The sequence below is a fragment of the Somniosus microcephalus genome, chromosome 3 (genome assembly GCF_052327205.1).
Source record: "Somniosus microcephalus isolate GS21.2 chromosome 3, FLI_Smic_1.0, whole genome shotgun sequence".
Classification (NCBI taxonomy): domain Eukaryota; kingdom Metazoa; phylum Chordata; class Chondrichthyes; order Squaliformes; family Somniosidae; genus Somniosus; species Somniosus microcephalus.
In genome coordinates this window covers 285,510,074-285,529,885 of record NC_140989.1, presented here as the reverse complement: position 1 = coordinate 285,529,885, position 19,812 = coordinate 285,510,074, and the positions used below count along the sequence as shown (strand labels likewise).

The 19,812-nt window shown below is 46.0% G+C and overlaps 1 protein-coding gene across 2 annotated transcripts in view; it reads right to left on the bottom strand.

The window, feature by feature from the left end:
• ror1 (receptor tyrosine kinase-like orphan receptor 1) overlaps positions 1 to 19,812 on the bottom strand; it is a 358,993-nt gene that overhangs the window by 235,655 nt on the left and 103,526 nt on the right. The window lies entirely within an intron of this gene.

Below are 19,812 nucleotides of genomic sequence, written 5' to 3'. Positions count from 1 at the left end.
ATTATTTTTCCTCACAAACTGGAACTATATTATTATGCTGCCTTTAGGACAGAGAAGAGAAATCTGCTCCAGTCAGCCAGCTGCGTCAGTCTGAGCTGCTCCGCTACACCAAACCTGGATTATATTTCCATGCTGTACTGTTGAGCATTATTACTGCAGTTTCCTGTGCCCTGGATTTCTCAAAGGAACATTATTAAAATATCCACAATTCCCAGCATTACCCGCCTAGATTTGACCACCCAAATCGAAAGGAATTAGATAAACGCTCAGTTCGTTATTGGCTCTCCCCTCCCCAATCTCTTGTAGACTGACGTTGACCCTCTAATGCAAGGGAACAACAATTTCCTACAGATAAAACAAACAGGAATGGCTTACAAATGAAAAATTCACTCCACATCAACAAAGGGTTTAAACCACGTATAGCAACACTAAGTAATTGCAAACAGATTGCCCAAAGTATTATCTCATTGTTTGAAAATGTTACCCAGTTCATGTAAAGCCCTTAAGCTCAGCTAACTTATTTTTTTTGCATATCCTCCAGTAATTTTTTTCTTCAAAAGGTTGTTTTCTTTGGATTCCTGGGAGTGCGGTCAACACAAAGCTAAATGCAAAATGTCCAATCACAGATGATTGCTGGTCTGTGCTGTTCCGCTGCACCAAACCTGGATTACATTTCCATACTGTAGTCACTAGAATTAGATACAGCTCACTTTCTATCTGTTAGCATTGTGGTCCTCTTGTTTTATTTACAAAACCTGAATCTCACACAGATTACCTTAGAATGAAAGGTTTGGCACATTGAGCTATATCAGAAATGCCTTGTTACAAATACATTTCATATTACCTATATTACAGAGTAGATCTCTAATATTTTCCTTTTTCTCACCGATGGGGTCGGGCTCCATGAATGCCCCTCCGTTCAAGTGGCTGTTCTTCATGTGTGAGCCTAGGCAGCAGGCTCACACATGAATGGTAGCAGGCTGTTTGAAAATGTGGGCATCAGAGGTTAACTCCATCTTTTCAGTGCCCTATATCCACACATGCCCACTTTCCAACAGAGCTCACTGCATGGCAATCAGGAGCTGGACATTGGCCGATTCTTACCCTCTCGTCCAGTGGTACTGAGGCTAACTGTTGTGCCCCAACTGCTGACCTGGCTGAAATTAGCTAGCTCAGCACAGACCGGGATCAAACCTGGGCCATTCTTGAGTCAGCATGGTTCAGTTTCACACCATGTGGTACATGTACCCATCAGGGGAGTGTGCAGAATAGGTTTCTCACAAGTTAGTGAACAGGTGACTGGAGGGCACAGTGGGGTTACTGCACTGCATTGTCAGCTCTTTTTTTATTTGTTCCTGGGATGTGGGCATCACTGGCAAGGCCAGCATTTATTGCCCATCCTTAACTGCCCTTGAGAAGGTGGTGTGAGCCGCCTTCTTGAACCGCTGCAGTCCGTGCGGTGAAGGTACTCCCACAGTGCTGTTAGGGAGGGAGTTCCAGGATTTTGACCCAGTGACAATGAAGGAATGGCGATATACTTCCAAGTCAGGATGGTGTGTGACTTGGAGGGGAACTTGCAGGTGATGGTGTTCCAATGTGTCTGCTGTCCTTGTCCTTCTAGGTGGTAGAGATCGCGGGTTTGGGAGGTGCTGCCGAAGAAGCCTTGGTGAGTTGCTGCAGTGCATCTTGTAGATGGTACACACTGCAGCCACGATGCGCCGGTGGTGGAGGGAGTGAATGTTTAAGGTGGTAGATGGGGTGCCAATCAAACGGGCTGCTTTGTCCTGGATGGTGTCGAGCTTCTTGAGTGTTGTTGGAGCTGCACTCATCCAGCTCTGGGACACAGTGTTCAAATCCAGCTCCAACTGACGAGATGAAAGCTTTACATTTCTGCTAGCTGTAAGGGTACTATATGAAACAAGTTTGCGTAGTTTCAACCCAGTTCCTATCACATGCGGGCCTACAGACTAAGATTAAATTACCTACCTTGTAGAGTCTCGATTCTTCAAATGGATGCAATCTCCGCACATTTATAGGATTTAATCTAAGCTTGATTGGTTCTGAAGAAATCACGTGCTTAGCATACATATAAAATATCATGGTGTTATGGCTCAACAGTGCTGCACATGTTCTCCTAATTCTACATTTTACAAGTCCCCAGAACCTGTACCATTCATTGTCATTTTGACCCAAAACTAAACTGAAACTGATTAAGTATCATACTTCAAAAACCAACATTCTGCAGGACCTGAGATCAGGTGGGATTGTGAGGGATGCATATAAAGTATGAAGACCCTAGAAAGTGATCTGGTCTTTTTTTGCCTAGGAGCTGGACATTTGGTTTTGAACATTGTATTTGGGCTGCCCATGTGAGTATGTTGGCCAGGTACCACCCAGTAGTATCGAGGAGACCACTTTGGACGTGACCAGAAGCATTTTGTTGAGCAGCTGCTGCCCAAGGAAAAGTCAACTATCCTTATCCAAAAGCTCCCTCCTTGGGTGGGGGGGGTGACACCTTGCCCTTTGGCTTGTCAAACACCATTGAAATCTCAGTGGTACCTAACTGCCAGGGGCAGGATATTTTCATTGGTGATTCCTGATCAAATATGCCCTCCTTTCTTCTGCTTGTTCCCTTCTCTTTTCTCAATTTTATCCTGAATATTGCAGGACACATAGGACTTAGTCACTCTTTACAAGTTAGGTTGAGAAACCAAGGCAAACGTGGCAAGCAGTCTCACGCTTTGGCAACAAGCATCGATTGTACCCATCAGCAATCAGAAATGGGCTGTTGCATCTTGCAAAACATTTAAAGCTTTTCCCAAAGTTGGTGTCGATATACTACAGTATCTCAACTGGGGAGACACTCACTCATCTCCAGAGTATCCCAAGGTTCCAGCCTTGGTCCACTGCTATTCCTCATATGCATGCTGCTTCTCAACAATGTGATACATAATTTTGGGGTCAATTTTGGGGTATGCTGAAACTCCAGGAAGGTTGCTACATTGGCTGACATCAAGTTATGGATGAACAAGAACCTTCTGCAACAACACTGACAGGTCGAAAATCCTTCTATTTCGTTCCTGCAGAAACCTTGTACCTTAGCCCTCTGATTCCATCTACCTTCCTTGTACCTTAGCTCCTCTTACAATCTACTTACTTAGGCATAACTTCAGTGTCATGTTTGACCCTGAACCACACCCCACCCATTACCAATCTCACCTCTTTCCACCTCTGTAATATCACTCAGCTCCATAACTGCCTCACCCCCGCTGTTGCTGAAACTCTCATCCATGCTTTTGCCACCTCCAGGCGTCCCAAATTCCACCTTTCACAAACTACAATTCATCCAGAATTCCATTGCCTACTAATAATAACTAGTACAAGAAACTCTCGATTTACCGGCACCTAAATAACCGGAAATCTCTGTTAACCGGCAAAATTCAGGAGTAGGTTCAGGTAAGTTTTATTTCATATTAGTGGCCGTTCCTGGATCTGTGGCTGTGTAACCGGGGTTCCTGCACCTGTTGCTAAGCAACAGGGACGCCTGGATCTTGTGGCCGGGGTTCCTGCACCTGTTGCTAAGCAACAGGGACGCCTGGATCTTGTGGCCGGGATTCCTGCACCTGTTGCTAAGCAACAGGGAAGCCTGGATTTGTTGCTGTGTACGGAGCTCTCGTACCTTTTACTATACCTCTCTGTAATCCGGACTTTTTGAAAAACCGGCACGACGCCGGTCCCGTTGGTGCCGGATAAAAAAGAGTTTCCTGTAGTATTATTAGTAGATAACTCCATTATCCTGTACTAAGTCCTATTTACCTATCACTCCTAACTCACAGACCTCCATTGGCTACTCGCTCCCCAGCTGCTGCTTCTCTTCTTAGGCAGTCCCTCGGAACCGAGGATGACTTGCTTCCACATTAAAAATGAGTTCTCAGGTGACTGATGAGTCCAATGCGGGACCTACAGGTGGGGCAGACGGTGGTTGAAGGGGCAGGTGGCTGGGGTGCTTGGGTTTACGTGCGCTCCTTCCGCTGCCTGCGCTTGGCTTCCGCTTGCTCCCGGCGAAGAGACTTGAGGTGTTCGGCGCCTTCCTGGGTGCTTCTCCACTTCATGTGGTCTTGGGCCAGGGATTCCCAGGTGTCGGTGGGGATGTTACACTTTTTCAAGGAGGCTTTGAGGGTGTCCTTGAAGCGTTTCCTCTGCCCACCTGGGGCTCTCTTGCCATGCCGGAGCTCCGAGTAGAGCGCTTGTTTTGGGAGTCTCGTATCGGGCATGCGGACAATGTGACCCGTCCATCGGAGCTGATCGAGCGTGGTCAAAGCTTCGATGCTGGTCTGAGCGAGAACACTGACGTTGGTGCGCCTATCCTGCCAATGGATTTGCAGGATCTTGCGGAGGCAGCATTGGTGGTACCTCTCCAGTGCTCCCCAGCATGAGATTGGTTGATAGTTATTGCTATATAACCTAAGAAGAGCAGTGTTTCTAGCTGAATCTGTAAGCATTCATTTGATTTGATTCTCCTTCCATTTTATCAGTATCGATGTCCTAACTTCTTTACCCAGAGTGTGGAGAGAATGTGGAACTCGCTACTACAAGGAGTTGTTGAGGCGATTAGCATAGATGCATTTAAGGGGAGGCTAGACAAATACATAAGGGAGAAAGGAATAGAATGATATGTTGATAGAGTGAGATGTAGTAAGGTGGAAGGAGGCTCGTGTGGAGCATAAACGGCGACATAGACCAGTTGGGCCAAATTTTCTGTTTCTGTGCTGTAAAATTCTATTTAATTTAAATGATACTGTTTTGTTGATGATGTCCGAGAGTAGCTTGACCACTATCAATTGGTGGAATGCACCAATTCCCAGGATAAATGCCCTGAAAAAACAAGAAACATGGAAATGCTGGTTTAGAAAAAGGAATCTAATCAATCTCTGAAAAATTATAAGGACTATCTAATGTAACCATCAACAACAGAGAGACAAAGACCTGTCCGAATTCAACAGCAGGAACTGCGAGACAAAGATCAGAGAACACGACTTTTTTAATTGGGGAGAAATCAAACTGTCACAATGCTACAGGACCTGAGGGCTTAATAAGACACGGGGGTAGGAGAGCATATGGGCTACCACCTGTCTATAACATCACAACATTTTATATAAACTCACAAGCACATGGTTTTCCCCCAAAATTAATCAAGCTTGGGTTAACTCCCATGGTATTTAGGAGGATGCAGACTGAAGAACTTAAAAAAAAACTTTAGTGCAAGCTGTATAAACTAATGTAGTTAAAGAATTTTGCATTACAAAAGATCCCAACCAGCAGATTGGATGCTTGAATTGATGTTTCTAGGTAAGTAGGGCTGCAGTATGAATCTGACATTCTTCTCTGCTAACATTCCATTATTTAGTTGCTTCCTTCATTGGGTAAGTTTGCATTTTTCTATGACAAACTGAAGAGTCAAGCTTTATCCACCGTCATTCTGTTTTGTTGGTAGATGTAACCAAGCATGAAGACCAAATCAACAACGTTTTTAAACAAGCTCTGAGTTGGACTGTGTACTGCTGAAGCCACACACTAATTAAAATAGAAGCAATTCAATCATTCAGTACTGACAAGATTCTCTCATTTAACCCCTTATACTCATCAAAGCCAACAACAAAAGTTCGAGCAGGTTACATTATGAAACAGAAATTAGAACCAGAGGTCATAAGGCAACTACCTAACTCTTGCAACAGTGACTTATCTACGCATGTGAAGATCAACATTTCCGAAATTCATCGCCTTCCTCCACATCATCCAGATATAAAGCAGGGGGGAAGGAATAAGACACTCCAAACAATAGCAAGCAATATATCCATGAGATGTGCTTTGTTCACTGAAGCTAAGACATTGACTCATTGAGCAGGAATCCCAATAGACAAGCAGTCTTTGTATAGTGTGGTTGAAAAGAGTCCAGCTGAACTGGCTGCCGTGCTTGAGATGAGAAAAGATTGGCCATTTTGCTGGGCCACTGTTTGTTTTTAACATCATTTGTTGCTACATCAAGCACTCTCTCTTTACGTTGTCTAAGAAAGCATTTGTACAAGTGCCAGACGTCTGAGCGCGAGCACTCGATACAAAAGGTCAAAGACAGCAAGTCGCAGAATGGCAAATGGACTAATGGTTAAGAAAAGAGTTAATAAAGCAAAATAAGCCCTCCACACGCCAACAATAAAACATATCTGGCTCTGTGCTCTCAGCTGTACAGCAAAGCAGACCATTATGTGAACCATTCCAAGAACACATAATTACAACCCGTTTGAGTACAGTACAGGAATGTTCATTCATGTGCAAACTTAGTATTCTTTCATTATATTAATCACTATGCTTGTTCCTCCTTAGCTTCTGCCACTTATGTCCAGGCACATCAAAATGTGATGGGAGTGTCATATGTGAGATGAGAAACCGCCACCTGAGGATCAGAGTGTTGCACGCTTTCTCTTAGTTTCAATCGCTGGAGAACAAGGGAAAGCTATAGAGGCAGCACTAACCTGGAAGTCACAGAGCTAGTGAAAGGGCTCTATTAAAATTACAGGCCTTCTGCTTTAAAAGAGGTTCCTGAATCCATACTTTTGCTCTTCATAGAAAATGAAAGGAGAGAATATTTTAATGCCACATTTACACTAAATTTGTTGCAGCATCAGCTGCATTCTCATAGCAAGCGAGCAGCAGCCACATTCTGACTGCTTTCTTGCACTGGTATCAAATTGGGTAAGGCAGAGTTCAGAACTCAAATACATGTATTGTTTCCGCCACTAATGCACTTCTTTTACTTCAGTTATCGGAGCTGATAAGTAGAAGAGTGGCCATATCAGCAGTAATAGAACAGCAATCTTGGATTAAATCAGAGTAGATTCAAACATAGACAGATCACACCTACACAAAAAGAAAATACTGCAGATGCTGGAAATCTGAAATAAAAACAGAAAATGACAGATCACACCTTTTGGTTTGTGAAGGATGTATCATGGATTTATGAAAACATGGGATTGATCCAAAATTAACAGCTCTGCTTGTGCTACTTCGTGTTTGCATCTCCAGCGGTCCTACATTTTTTGAAGAATGGTGAAGCAGAAAAATCCTGGCTCCCTCCCTCTCCTGTAATACTGTACACAGTTCATCGAGTTGACTGTCAATTTGAGCTTATCCTGTCAGGACAACAGACCAATGAATCTCACTGGTAAAGCCATTCTTTTCATTACATTGCTCAATTATCTCTCCATGTAGTTACCATTTCTCAGCTGTTTCTTATTGCTGTAGTCAGAATACTCTTTGTTCACTTTATTAGATCAACTTTTACAATGTTAAAAACTATTAGTAAATTATGTCATTAGGAACTTTTCCTTTTTAAAAATAAATTATGCCTCTATGATAAAGCTTTTTTTCTCCTTCTCACTTCAGACATTAACTCACATCTTGGTCACCGACAGCCCTTCAGTATCTCATCCAAGTGGTCATGCTTCATGTATTAAAACAAAGTTCAGGGCATTGTCTGGGAGTGCTTCTGTTGCATTAGAAACAGTGTATGACAGTTCACACCCTTTGAGCATTATTTTTAAAATGTAGAATAAGTGCAATGCGACATCCTCCCATTCCGCCATTTGACTGATCTTTGCGCCTGAAAGCACAGGGGTGTCTAAAGCCAGCTCCCTGCCCTGACCAGAGGGGCAAAGAACAAGTGACAATAAGTGTGTGTGTGTGGGTGGTGGTGGGGGGAAAGAGATATCCATGAATATCTATATTACAGTAAAATCTTGCATGCGGCACACACATAGAAACACAGAAGATAGGAGCAGGCCATTCGGCCCCTCGAGCCTGCTCCGCCATTCAATGCGATCCTGGCTGATCATCCAAATTCAGTGCCCGGTCCCTGCTTTCTCCCCATACCCCTTGATCCCTTTAGCCGTAAGAAATATATCCAACTCCTTCTTGAATATATTTAATGAACTGGCCTCCACCGCCTTCTGTGGTAGAGAGTTCCACAGGTTCACCACACTCTGGGTGAAGAAATTCCTCCTCATTTCTGTCCGAAATGGCCTACCCTTTATCCTTAGACTGTGTCCCCTGGTTCTGGACTCCCCGACCATCGGGAACATCCTTCCTGCATCTAGTCTGTCTAGTCCTGTCAGAATTTTATAAGTTTCAATGAGATCACCTCTCATTCTTCTAAACTCCAGCAAGTACAAGCCCAATCGACCCAATCTCTCCTCATACGTCATTCCTGCCATCCCAGGTATCAGCCTGGTGAATCTTCGCTGAACTCCTTCCATGGCAAGAACATCCTTCCTCAGATAAGGTGACCAAAACTGCACACAAAACTCAAGATGTGGTCTCACCAAGGCCCTGTACAACTGCAGCAAGACATCCTGGTTCCTGTACTCAAACCCTCTCGCTACAAAGGCCAACATACCATTTGCCTTCTTAACCGCCTGCTGCACCATCATGCTTACCTACAGCGACTGGTGCACAAGGACACCCAGGTCTCGTTGCACTTCCCCTTCTCCCAATCTATTGCCATTTAGATAATAATCTGCCTTCCTGTTTTTGCCACCAAAGTGGACAACCTCACATTTATCCACGTTATATTGCATCTGCCATGTTTCTGCCCAATCACCCAACATGTCCAAATCATCCTGGAGTTTCTTGACATCCTCCTCACAGCACACACGCCCACCCAGCTTTGTGTCATCTGCAAATTTGGAGATATTACATCTAGTTCCCTTGTCTAGATCATTAATATATATTGTGAATAGCTGGGGTCCAAGGACCGATCCCTGCGGTACCCCACTTGTCACTGCCTGCCACTTGGAAAAAGACCCGTTTATTCCAACTCTTTGCTTTCTGTCTGCCAACCAATTCTCTATCCAAGTCAATACCTTGCCTCCAATCCCATGTGCCTTAACGTTACACGCTAATCTCTTATGCGGGACCTTATCGAAGGCCTTCTGAAAGTCCAGATACACCACATCCACTGGTTCTCCCTCATCTATTTTACCAGTTACATCCTCAAAAAATTCCAGTAGATTAGTCAAGCACGATTTACCTTTTGTGAATCCATGTTGACTTTGTCCGATCCTGTCACTGTTTTCCAAGTGCTCTGCTATTACATCTTTTATAATGGACTCTAGCATTTTCCCCACTACTGACGTCCGGCTTACCGGTCTATAATTCCCCGCTTTCTCTCTACCACCTTTTTTGAATAGTGGGGTAACATTAGCTACGCTCCAATCCATGGGTACTGTTCTATATTCTATCGAATGTTGGAAGATGATCAGCAATGCATCTACTATTTCTAGGGCCACTTCCTTAAGTACCCTAGGATGTAGATTTATCGGCCTTCAATCCCATCAATTTCCCTAACACCATTTCCCTACAAATACTGATTTATTTCAGTTCCTCCCTTTCATCAGACCCTATGTTCCCCGGCATCTCTGGGAGGTTATTTGTGTCCTCCTTTGTGAAGACAGAACCAAAATATGTATTTAGTTAGTCTGCCATTTCTTTGTTCCCTATTATAAATTCCCCTGATTCTGACTGCAAGGGACATATGCTTGACTTCACCAATCTTTTTCTCTTCACATATCTATAAAAGCTTTTACAGTCAGTTTTTATGTTCCGCGCAAGCTTACTCTCATATTCTATTTTCCCCTTCTTAATTAATCCCTTTGTCCTTCTTTGTTGAATCCTAAATTGCTCCCAATCCTCAGGATTATTGCTTTTTCTGGCCAATTTATATGTCCTCTCCTGGGATCTTATGATATCCCTAATTTCCCTTGTTAGCCACGGTTGAGTCACCCTTTTTGTTTTATTTTTATGCCAAACTGGGATGAACAAATTCTGTAGTTCATCCATGTGGTCTTTGAATGTTTGCCATTGCCTATCCACCGTCAACCCTTTGAGTAACATTCCCCAATCAATCCTACCCAACTCGCGCCTCAGACCATCGTAGTTTCCTTTATTTAAATTTAGGACCCTAGTCTCTGAGTCAACTACTTTATTCTCCATCTTAATGAAGAATTCGATCATATTTATGATCGCTCCGACCCAAGGGGCCTCGTACAACAAGATTGCTAATTAATCCTTTCTCGTTACATAATACCCAGTCTAAGATGGCCTGATCTCTGGTTGGTTCCTCGACATATTGGTCCAGGAAACCATCCCGTAAATACTCCAGGAATTCCTCCTCCACAGTATTGTTACTAATTTGGTTAGCCCAGTCTATATGTAAATTAAAGTCACCCATGATGACTACGGTGCCCTTATTGCAAGTTTCTTTAATTTCCCCCCAACCTCCGCCTTACTGTTTGGAGGTCTATATACCACTCCCACTAACGTTTTCTGCCCCTTGGTATTTCTCAATTCTACCCATACAGATTCCACATCAGATCTAATATCCTTCCTTACAATTGTGTTAATCCCTTCTTTAACCAGTAATGCTACCCCACCTCCCTTTCTTTTTTGCCTATCTTTCCTGAATATCGAATACCCCTGGATGCTGAGTTCCCAGCCTTGGCCATCCCTTGAGCCACGTTTCCGTAATCCCAACCAAATCATATTCATTTACCTCTATTTGCGCAGCCAATTCATCCACCTTATTACGAATGCTCCTCGCATTAAGACACAAAGCCTTCAGGCTTATTTTTTTAACGCTCTTAGACCTATTAGAATTATTATTTACTGTGGCCATGTTTAATTTAAACCATTGATTTCTCTGACTGCCACTTTTGTTTTACTCCTTCCTTTCTTTTGCTTTTATCCTTGTTTCCCTTTCCTCTGTCCCCCTGCTCAGGTTCCCAACCCCCTGCCATCTTAGTTTAAACCCTCCCCCAGAGCACTAGCAAACACTCCCCCTAGGACATCGGTTCCAGCCCTGCCCAGGTGCAAACCGTCCGGTTTGAACTGGTCCCACCTCCCCCAGAACCGGTTCCAATGTCCCAGGAACATGAATCCCTCCCCCTGGCACCATTCCTCTTCAGGCCCACGCACCTTACTTCCTCGGTTATGATTTTAAAGTCATGCTTTTTATGACAGCATTTAACATTGAAAATCATGATGTAAACATTTCTAGCAGGGAGACCCTACCGTAAGCCACCATTATTTTCCACTCTTGCCCATTTGCTCTCCCTCCTATTGTTCCCAGCACCTGTGCCTTTCTACCCCTCCGCTTTTCCCTCTCCATTGCATAGCCACCTGGACAAGTTACTGGAATGCGAGAATAAAAAGAAACAAAGACTCCGTGCATTTCTGATATGTTCCATGTCATAAGATGCATAATCATGTTATAGTAGAACAGACTGTAATAAGTACTCAAATCTAACAGGACTGAGGAGTTAGATCAGCAAGATAAGACCGTTTTTACTCTTATCAAACTAATCCTGGCTCAATCTGAGTGACATTCTTGATTTAATAAACCATTCTAGCAGTACAACAAGGACCCTTTATGTGATTCTGATATCTTTTTCAGACCATGGCAAAAACAGAATAGATTCCCATCTGTTTTAACATTGCAGTGTTGTCAGGATTTTTTTTTGCTGGCAAGCTAGAAATTCTTAAATACAAACAGCAACCAGAATAAATGAACAAAGATGGCAATGAAAATGTGCGTCCATATAAACTTTACAACAAAGATACTTTTAGACAGTTTGAGGGGACTGTTGAGGCAGCGAATTAGAATGCCGTCTGGGACCGAAGTTGGAATGCAGCTCAGGCTAAAACAAATGAAAGTCTCTCTCTTGACTGCAAGTGTCCTACAGGAAATAGATTTGGAACAGACTCAACCCAATTTCTAGTAAATGTTATTTCACAGCACAAAACCTCCCACAGTTTTGCACTAAATTGGCAATCTCACTCAGACTCTCACTGATCACAAAAATGGTGTAGGAAATGGGAAAATATCCTACTAATGCAGTCCAGGGGAGGCTCTCCTACTTTAGAGGTGAAAGCATTGCACTTGCTCGGGTGTCAGTCTTGGCTCCGTGGTAGCACTCTTGCCTCTGAGTCAGAAGATCGTGGGTTCAAGAAACTCCAAAGACTTGAGCACAGAATCCAGGCTTACAGCTCAGAGCAGTGGCGTGAGACATTAAACTGAGGCCCCGTCTGCCCTCTCAGGTGGGCATAAAAGGTCCCATGGTACTATTCAAAGAAGAGCAGGGGAATTCTCCTGGTGTCTTGACTAACATTTATCCCTCCACCAACATCAACTATTATGTAATGAGAAAGGATTAATTAGCAATCTTGTTGTACGAGGCCCCTTGGGTCGGAGCGATCATAAATATGATCGAATTCTTCATTAAGATGGAGAATGAAGTAGTTGACTCGGAGACTAGGGTCCTCAATTTAAATAAAGGAAACTACGATGGTCTGAGGAGCAAGTTGGGTAGGATTGATTGGGGAATGGCACTCAAAGGGTTGACGGTGGATAGGCAATGGCAAACATTCAAAGACCGAATGGATGAACTACAGAATTTGTTCATCCCAGTTTGGCATAAAAATAAAACAAAAAAGGTGACCCAACCGTGGCTAACAAGGGAAATTAGGGATAGCATAAGGTCCAAGGAGAGGGCATATAAATTGGCCAGAAAAAGCAATAATCCTGAGGATTGGGAGCAGTTTAGGATTCAACAAAGGAGGACAAAGGGATTAATTAAGAAAGGGAAAATAGAATGAGAGTAAGCTTGCAGAGAACATAAAAACTGACTGTAAAAGCTTTTATAGATATGTGAAGAGAAAAAGATTGGCGAAGTCAAGCGTAGGTCCCTTGCAGTCAGAATCGGGGGAATTTATAATGGGGAACAAAGAAATGGCAGACCAACTAAATACATATTTTGGTTCTGTCTTCACAAAGGAGGACACAAATAACCTCCCAGAGATGCCGGGGAACATAGGGTCTGATGAAAGGGTGGAACTGAAAGAAATCAGTATTTGTAGGGAAATGGTGTTAGGAAAATTGATGGGACTGAAGGCCGATAAATCCCCAGGGCCTGATAATCTACATCCCAGGGTACTTAAGGAAGTGGCCCTAGAAATAGTAGATGCATTGCTGGTCATCTTCCAGAACTCGATAGACTCTGGAACGGTACCCATGGATTGGCGGGTAGCTAATGTTACCCCACTATTCAAAAAAGGTGGTAGAGAAAAGGCGGGGAATTATAGACCGGTAAGCTTGACATCGGTAGTGGGGAAAATGCTAGAGTCCATTATAAAAGATGTAATAGCAGAGCACAAAAGGTAAATCATGCTTGACTAATCTACTGGAATTTTTTGAGGATGTAACTGGTGAAATAGATAAGGGAGAACCAGTGGATGTGGTGTATTTGGACTTTCAGAAGATTTTTGATAAGGTCCCGCATAAGAGATTAGCGTGCAAAATTAAGGCACATGGGATTGGGGGCAAGGTATTGACTTGGATAGAGAACTGGTTGGCGGACAGAAAGCAAAGAGTTGGAATAAACGGGTCGTTTTCCGAGTGGCAGGCAGTGACTAGTGGGGTACCACAAGGATCGGTCCTAGGACCCCAGCTGTTCACAATATATATTAATGATCTGGACGAGGGAATTGGATGTAATATCTCCAAATTTGCAGACGACACAGAGCTGGGTGGGAGGGTATGCTGTGAGGAGGATGTCGTGAAACTCCAGCACGATTTGGATAGGTTGGGTGATTGGGCAGAAACATGGCAAATGCACTATAATGTGGATAAATGTGAGGTTATCCACTTTGGTGGCAAAAACAGGAAGGCAGATTATTATTTGAATGGCAACAGATTGGGAGAAGGGGAAGTGCAAAGAGACCTGGGTGTTCTTGTACACCAGTCACTGAAGGTAAGCATGCAGGTGCAGCAGGCGGTTAAGAAGGCAAATGGTATGTTGGCCTTCGTAGCAAGAGGGTTCGAGTACAAGAACAAGGATGTCTTGCTGCAGTTGTACAGGGCCTTGGTGAGACCGCACCTTGAGTATTGTGTGCAGTTTTGGTCGCCTTACCTGAGGAAGGACATTCTTGCCATGGAAGGAGTGCAGCGAAGATTCACCAGGCTGATACCTGGGATGGCAGGAATGACGTATGAGGAGAGATTGTGTCAATTGGGCTTATACTCACTGGAGTTTAGAAGATTGAGAGGGGATCTCATCGAAACCTATAAAATTCTGTCAGGCCTGGACAGACTAGATGCAGGAAGGATGTTTCTGATGGCTGGGGAGTCCAGAACCAGGGGTCATAGTCTAAGGATAAGGGCTAAGCCATTTAGGACTGAAATAAGGAGGAATTTCTTCACCCAGAGAGTGGTGAACCTGTGGAATTCTCTGCCACAGAGGGCGGTGGAGGCCAGTTCATTAAGTATATTCAAGAAAGAGTTGGATATATTTCTTAAGGCTAAAGGGATCAAGGGATATGGGGAGAAGGCAGGGACCGGGTACTGAATTTGGATGATCAGCCATGATCTCATTGAATGGCGGAGCAGGCTCGAAGGGCCGAATGGCCTACTCCTGCTCCTATCTTCTATGTCTCTATGGTCATTTAACTCACTGCTCTTTGTGGGACTTGGCTGTTTGCAAGTAGGCTGTTGCATTGATTACAACAGTGATTACACGTCAAAAGTACTTAATTGGCCGTAATGCACTTGGGCCTTCGTGACTTAGTGAAATGCACTATATAAATGTAAGTTCTTTCTTTCTTTCTTCTGGGTATGATGTTCTGTATCTGACCTCGGCGTGCTTGATACCATCACTGGGTGTCCAAAATGAAAAATAGTTCCATTTCCAGCACTGACAACCCTCACTTTCATGAACACAAATATTAACCAGAGATGGTCCCCAATTGGCACGTGTCTTCATGCACCCATCCACTTTCAGCAGACTGGAGCTAATTATTAACCTGTGGACTGACTAATTATAAATGTGAATGAACAGAAACAGGAGTATGGACTGATTGTCTTGTAACTGAGCACAACTCACAGTGTATAACATGCACAGTTTACTCCTACACATTCATTGGATTTGGTTAGTCAGCGGGCCGCCATAACAGGTACAGAGTTCCAGACATCTTGCAAACCTCAGCAATTTATGAACTCATTCAAACGGATACCACTACTGTCAGAAAACACACCTGAACGTTCCATCCCAGTTACTGGTATCACACCCCTTTTGCTCATGTTTGTAATAAGCCTGAAAGGCAGAGCTGTCAAGTTTTTCACTTCAAACTAAGATTCACAAGTCATCAAACTCTCATATCAAACTCACACCAGCCCACTGCCACTGACCAGTTCATTTATTTTAAATGCGGCATTTATATGACTGAATTGCCTCAATTAGGACTAAAGCCCTGAAGCTTTTGATGCTGTGGAATCCATCCCATTTACATCATGGGATGGATTCCATCAGAGAATCAACGTCGCACACATCGGACTGTACACGAGCAGTATACCTGGACCAGCAATGACTAACTGGCACTGTTCCTGTGCAGGCAGTGCCGAGTTCTCAGCTTATCGCAGTCATAGAATGTGGCTGTGGTGCTGCTGAAAACCAGGGTTAATATTACCGATGAAAGGTCATCGACCTGAAACATTAACTCTGTTTCTCTTTCCACAGATGCTGTTTGACCTGCTGAGTGTTTCCAGCATCTTCTGTGTTTCACATTACAAGTGCTGCCCCCCGCCCCCCGAGGCACTAGGGAACACTACCTCCTCACATGGGCCTCGGGGCCTCATTTACTTTACAGTGAAGCTGCTAAAGTTGGAGCTGCTGCATGGCTGAAAGTTGTTGGGCAGGAGCTGAAACTTGAGTCGATGAAAGGTTCCAGATTTTCCCCCTACCCACCTGGATCACTCCAATGCTTCGAACCCCGCCCTCCCCCATATGCAAACAAATACTTTTTGAAGTGTACCCATTACTCCTGACTACTGCATTTACATTTTACGCTATTGACCGTGGCAGTACTGCTGTAACATAAATGAAATGGCAAACATGTAATGGCTGCAAGCTGCCATTTTGTTTCCTGGTCAGAGCCACTCAGAGGCCAGCAGCCATACAATTCTTGCTTTGCCAGTCTGTACGGACTTTCCCCAGCCATCGAGGAAAGGCCAGCAGCCAGAAAACTAAAGTTAAAATTGGGATTTTAAATAACAGAGCAGGTGCAGCAGTTTGTGTTCCACTAGTATTTTGTAAACTGCCTTGCAATGTGAATGGTTCAGTACAAACAGAAGTGCTTCTGTTTAAACCACTCTGTAAAATAGAAAATCACATGGAACCTACAACACAGGAACTGACCATACTCCACATGAGCCTCCTCCTGCACTAATTACCACTTCCCACCCTGCCCCCATATCCCTCTATTCTCTTCTCCCTCCTGTATGCGTCAAAGAGGGGAAATGTCACTGGTCCATTCTAATGTTTGCTTATCCGAGGACGTGAAAGGTGCAACAAAGTTATTTCCCCCCCTTATCTAAGCCTGAGGCAGTGGCAGGGGTGCTACAACTAGTCTCACTGCCCTTGGCTGGGGAGCAGTGGGGGGTGGGGGAGGAGTGGTGTGGGGAGAGGAGTGGAGTGGGGGTGTGAGGAGTGGGGTGGGGGGAGGAGTGGGGTGCGGGCAGAAGAGGAGTGGGGTGGGGGGAGGAGTGGGGAGGGGTGAGGTGGGGGTTGGGGGGGTGAGGTGGGGGAGGAGTGGGGTGGGGGAGGAGTGGGGTGGGGGGTGTGAGGAGTGGGGTGGGGGTGTGAGGAGTGGGGTGGGGGGAGGAGCGGGGTGGGGGGGAGGAGTGGGGTGGGGGGGGAGGAGTGGGGTGGGGGGGAGGAGTGGGGTGGGGGGGAGGAGTGGGGTGGGGGGGAGGAGTGGGGTGGGGGGAGGAGTGGGGTGGGGGGAGGAGTGGGGTGGGGGGAGGAGTGGGGTGCGGGCGGAAGAGGAGTGGGGAGGGGTGAGGTGGGGTGGGGAGGGGTGAGGTGGAGGAGGAGTGGGATGGGAGACGAGTGGGGTGGGATGGGGGAAGGAGTGGGGGGAGTGGGTGTGGGGATGGGAGACGAGTGGGGTGGGATGGGGGAAGGAGTGGGGGGAGTGGGTGTGGGGGTGGGAGGAGTGGGGTGGGGGAGGGGTGGGATGGGGGAAGGAGTGGGTGGAGTGGGTTGGGGGAAGGAGTGGGGGGGGGGGGAGTGGGATGGGGGAAGGAGTGGTGTGGGGGAAGGAGTGGTGTGGGGGAAGGAGTGGAGTGGAGTGGGATGGGGGAAGGAGTGGGGGGAGTGGGATGGGGGAAGGAGTGGGGGGGAGTGGGATGGGGGAAGGAGTGGTGTGGGAGTGGGATGGGGGAAGGAGTGGTGTGGAGTGGGATGGGGGAAGGAGTGGGGGGGGAGTGGGATGGGGGAAGGAGTGGTGTGGGGGTAGGAGTGGAGTGGGATGGGATGGGGGAAGGAGTGGGGGGGAGTGGGATGGGGGAAGGAGTGGTGTGGGGGTAGGAGTGGAGTGGGATGGGATGGGGGAAGGAGTGGGGGGGAGTGGGATGGGGGAAGGGGTGGAGTGGAGTGGGATGGGGGAAGGAGTGGAGTGGAGTGGGATGGGGAAGGAGTGGTGTGGGGGAAGGAGTGGTGTGGGGGAAGGAGTGGGGGGGAGTGGGGATGGGGGAAGGAGTGGTGTGGGGGAAGGAGTGGGGGGGAGTGGGGATGGGGGAAGGAGTGGTGTGGGGGAAGGAGTGGGGGGGAGTGGGGATGGGGGAAGGAGTGGTGTGGGGGAAGGAGTGGTGTGGGGGAAGGAGTGGGGGGGGAGTGGGGGTGGCGGGGGGGGAGTGGGGGTGGGGGGGGGGGGTGGAATTACTAACCAGTGACCTCTGCTGGCCAGTATGTGCACGAATGTCAAGTGAAGATAAGACCAGACTTGGATTAACTGCCATCCCTCTCCTGCCAACGTCCGCGGGTGTCAGGTGAGGACAGCACGGGGCTTAGGTCTGATGCCCTCCACCACCGTGAATCCTGGGGACACTCACCATCGAGGCTCACGGGTGGAGAAATGGTCACTTGGGGCGAGGTACAGGAGGGCAGCCGACTGCTTAGGATGCAGACCCCCAGCATGGGACACAGTCATTAGAAGTTGCTGGAAAAAGCTGAAAAATTCCTGGAAAATTGAATTAAAACAGAAACAACAAAAAAAAACCTGAGCTATCTTTGTTTTATTTCTGTAGGTCACTTTCTTCCTTCACATTTTCAGTCGGCTCAGCAGGAAGCTGAGGCGGAAACCAGCATTCCTTCAATCAACCTTTTTGTTCTGCATTAAAATGGCTTCCAGCATTTGTCTTGACCCTCAAGAAATGTTTCAGACCTGGTTAGACACATAAAGCAGACATGCAGAGTCTTCTGTCAGCTTAAATTGAAGTCTGCTTGCTTAGTATTTCTTTCCTGACCCCGGGGGGCAGGGGGGGGGGGGGGGTGGTTGCAAGAGGAGGTGGAAGAGAGACTTCCCCCCCCCCCACTTCATCCAGCCGTCTTTCCCATCATGTGGTGACACATGGGTTTTAACTTAATGAACAGAACTGTTAACCTTTGTGACCTGAAACCCTCCCCCATTCTAGAGGAAAAACAAATTCCCTTAGACCCTGGTGATTTGCAGCTCGTACTCTGGTTTGAGAATCTCAGCTTTACTTTGCAAGGGTAAAAGGCACCGATTTGATCAGGCTTGCCACAATACAATGGCTGGCGATCTGACCTGGAGAAGGAGGGGACTCTTAGCATTGCGAAACCCCTCACAATAATGGCCTTTTTTTTGTGGCAGTCTTCATCACCTTCCACATGTTTAAAACTAGCAGAAAAATATTGCTAAAACTACTGTGTTGGTCTGTACTGTGACCTGTCTGATTTTCACTCCTCTTCATGAGGAGACTTATGCTGGGGTGCTGTTCTACAGGCACTGGCTGCTCTCTGCACCTCTCAGCCAAGTGGCCATTCTTTGTCCATTTGCTTGGATAGCGAGTGTTGGCAGACTGTGGGGGGCATCACAGCCAAGCCCAATCCTGTCCTCACCCAATATCCACAGATGCGCATTTTCTGGTAGGAGTCCCTGGATATTGATCAGGACACTGGCTGATTAGTTTCTTTCCCCCTCTCCTTAGCGCCAAGGGAGCTATGGCCAACTGTCACCCAGCTCAGATAAGCTAATCTGACCACAAACTGAGAAAGGACCTTCCTGGTCTATAGGGCTAAGTGCCACACCATGTAGGGCATTCACATGCAGAGAGAGAAAAGAGACACCGAACACTGAAAAACATTTATGGGGGGGGGGGGGGCAGGAAATCGCCTTCATCAATAAGTCTTTGCCAGTTACTCCTGCATTTTCAGCTGCGGTAAGGTACAGAAACAGTTGCTGTGTGATCTCCTGCACAGTTCCAGAACCTCTTTTAAAATGGATACACGGTGTAATAGGATTCAGATCATAGAGCTAAACAAGGACACACTGTGTTGCTGCCAGTCCAATACACATCGCACTACTGGCAGAGAGCAGAGCTGAGTGCACTTCATAAAAAAAACATTCACCAGGATTGTAAAGAAGATTGTGCTTTGGTTTGAATCAGGACTCCAGCCACTCTCTGGCAATTTGTTAAGCAGAATTCATCAGCTCTACAACTGAGATTAATCTTCATCCAAACAAATCAAAATGACTCTCTCTTTGTGGAAGTAGCTGAGTTGAGAAACTTCTGATCGGGTGATTAGTGCCCTTGAAGCAGGCAACAGTATTCTCTCTTTCTTGCATGTAAATAAAGGCACAGCAATGCGAGCCTGGCAGTTCCCTCATGATCACTGCTTTGTTAGC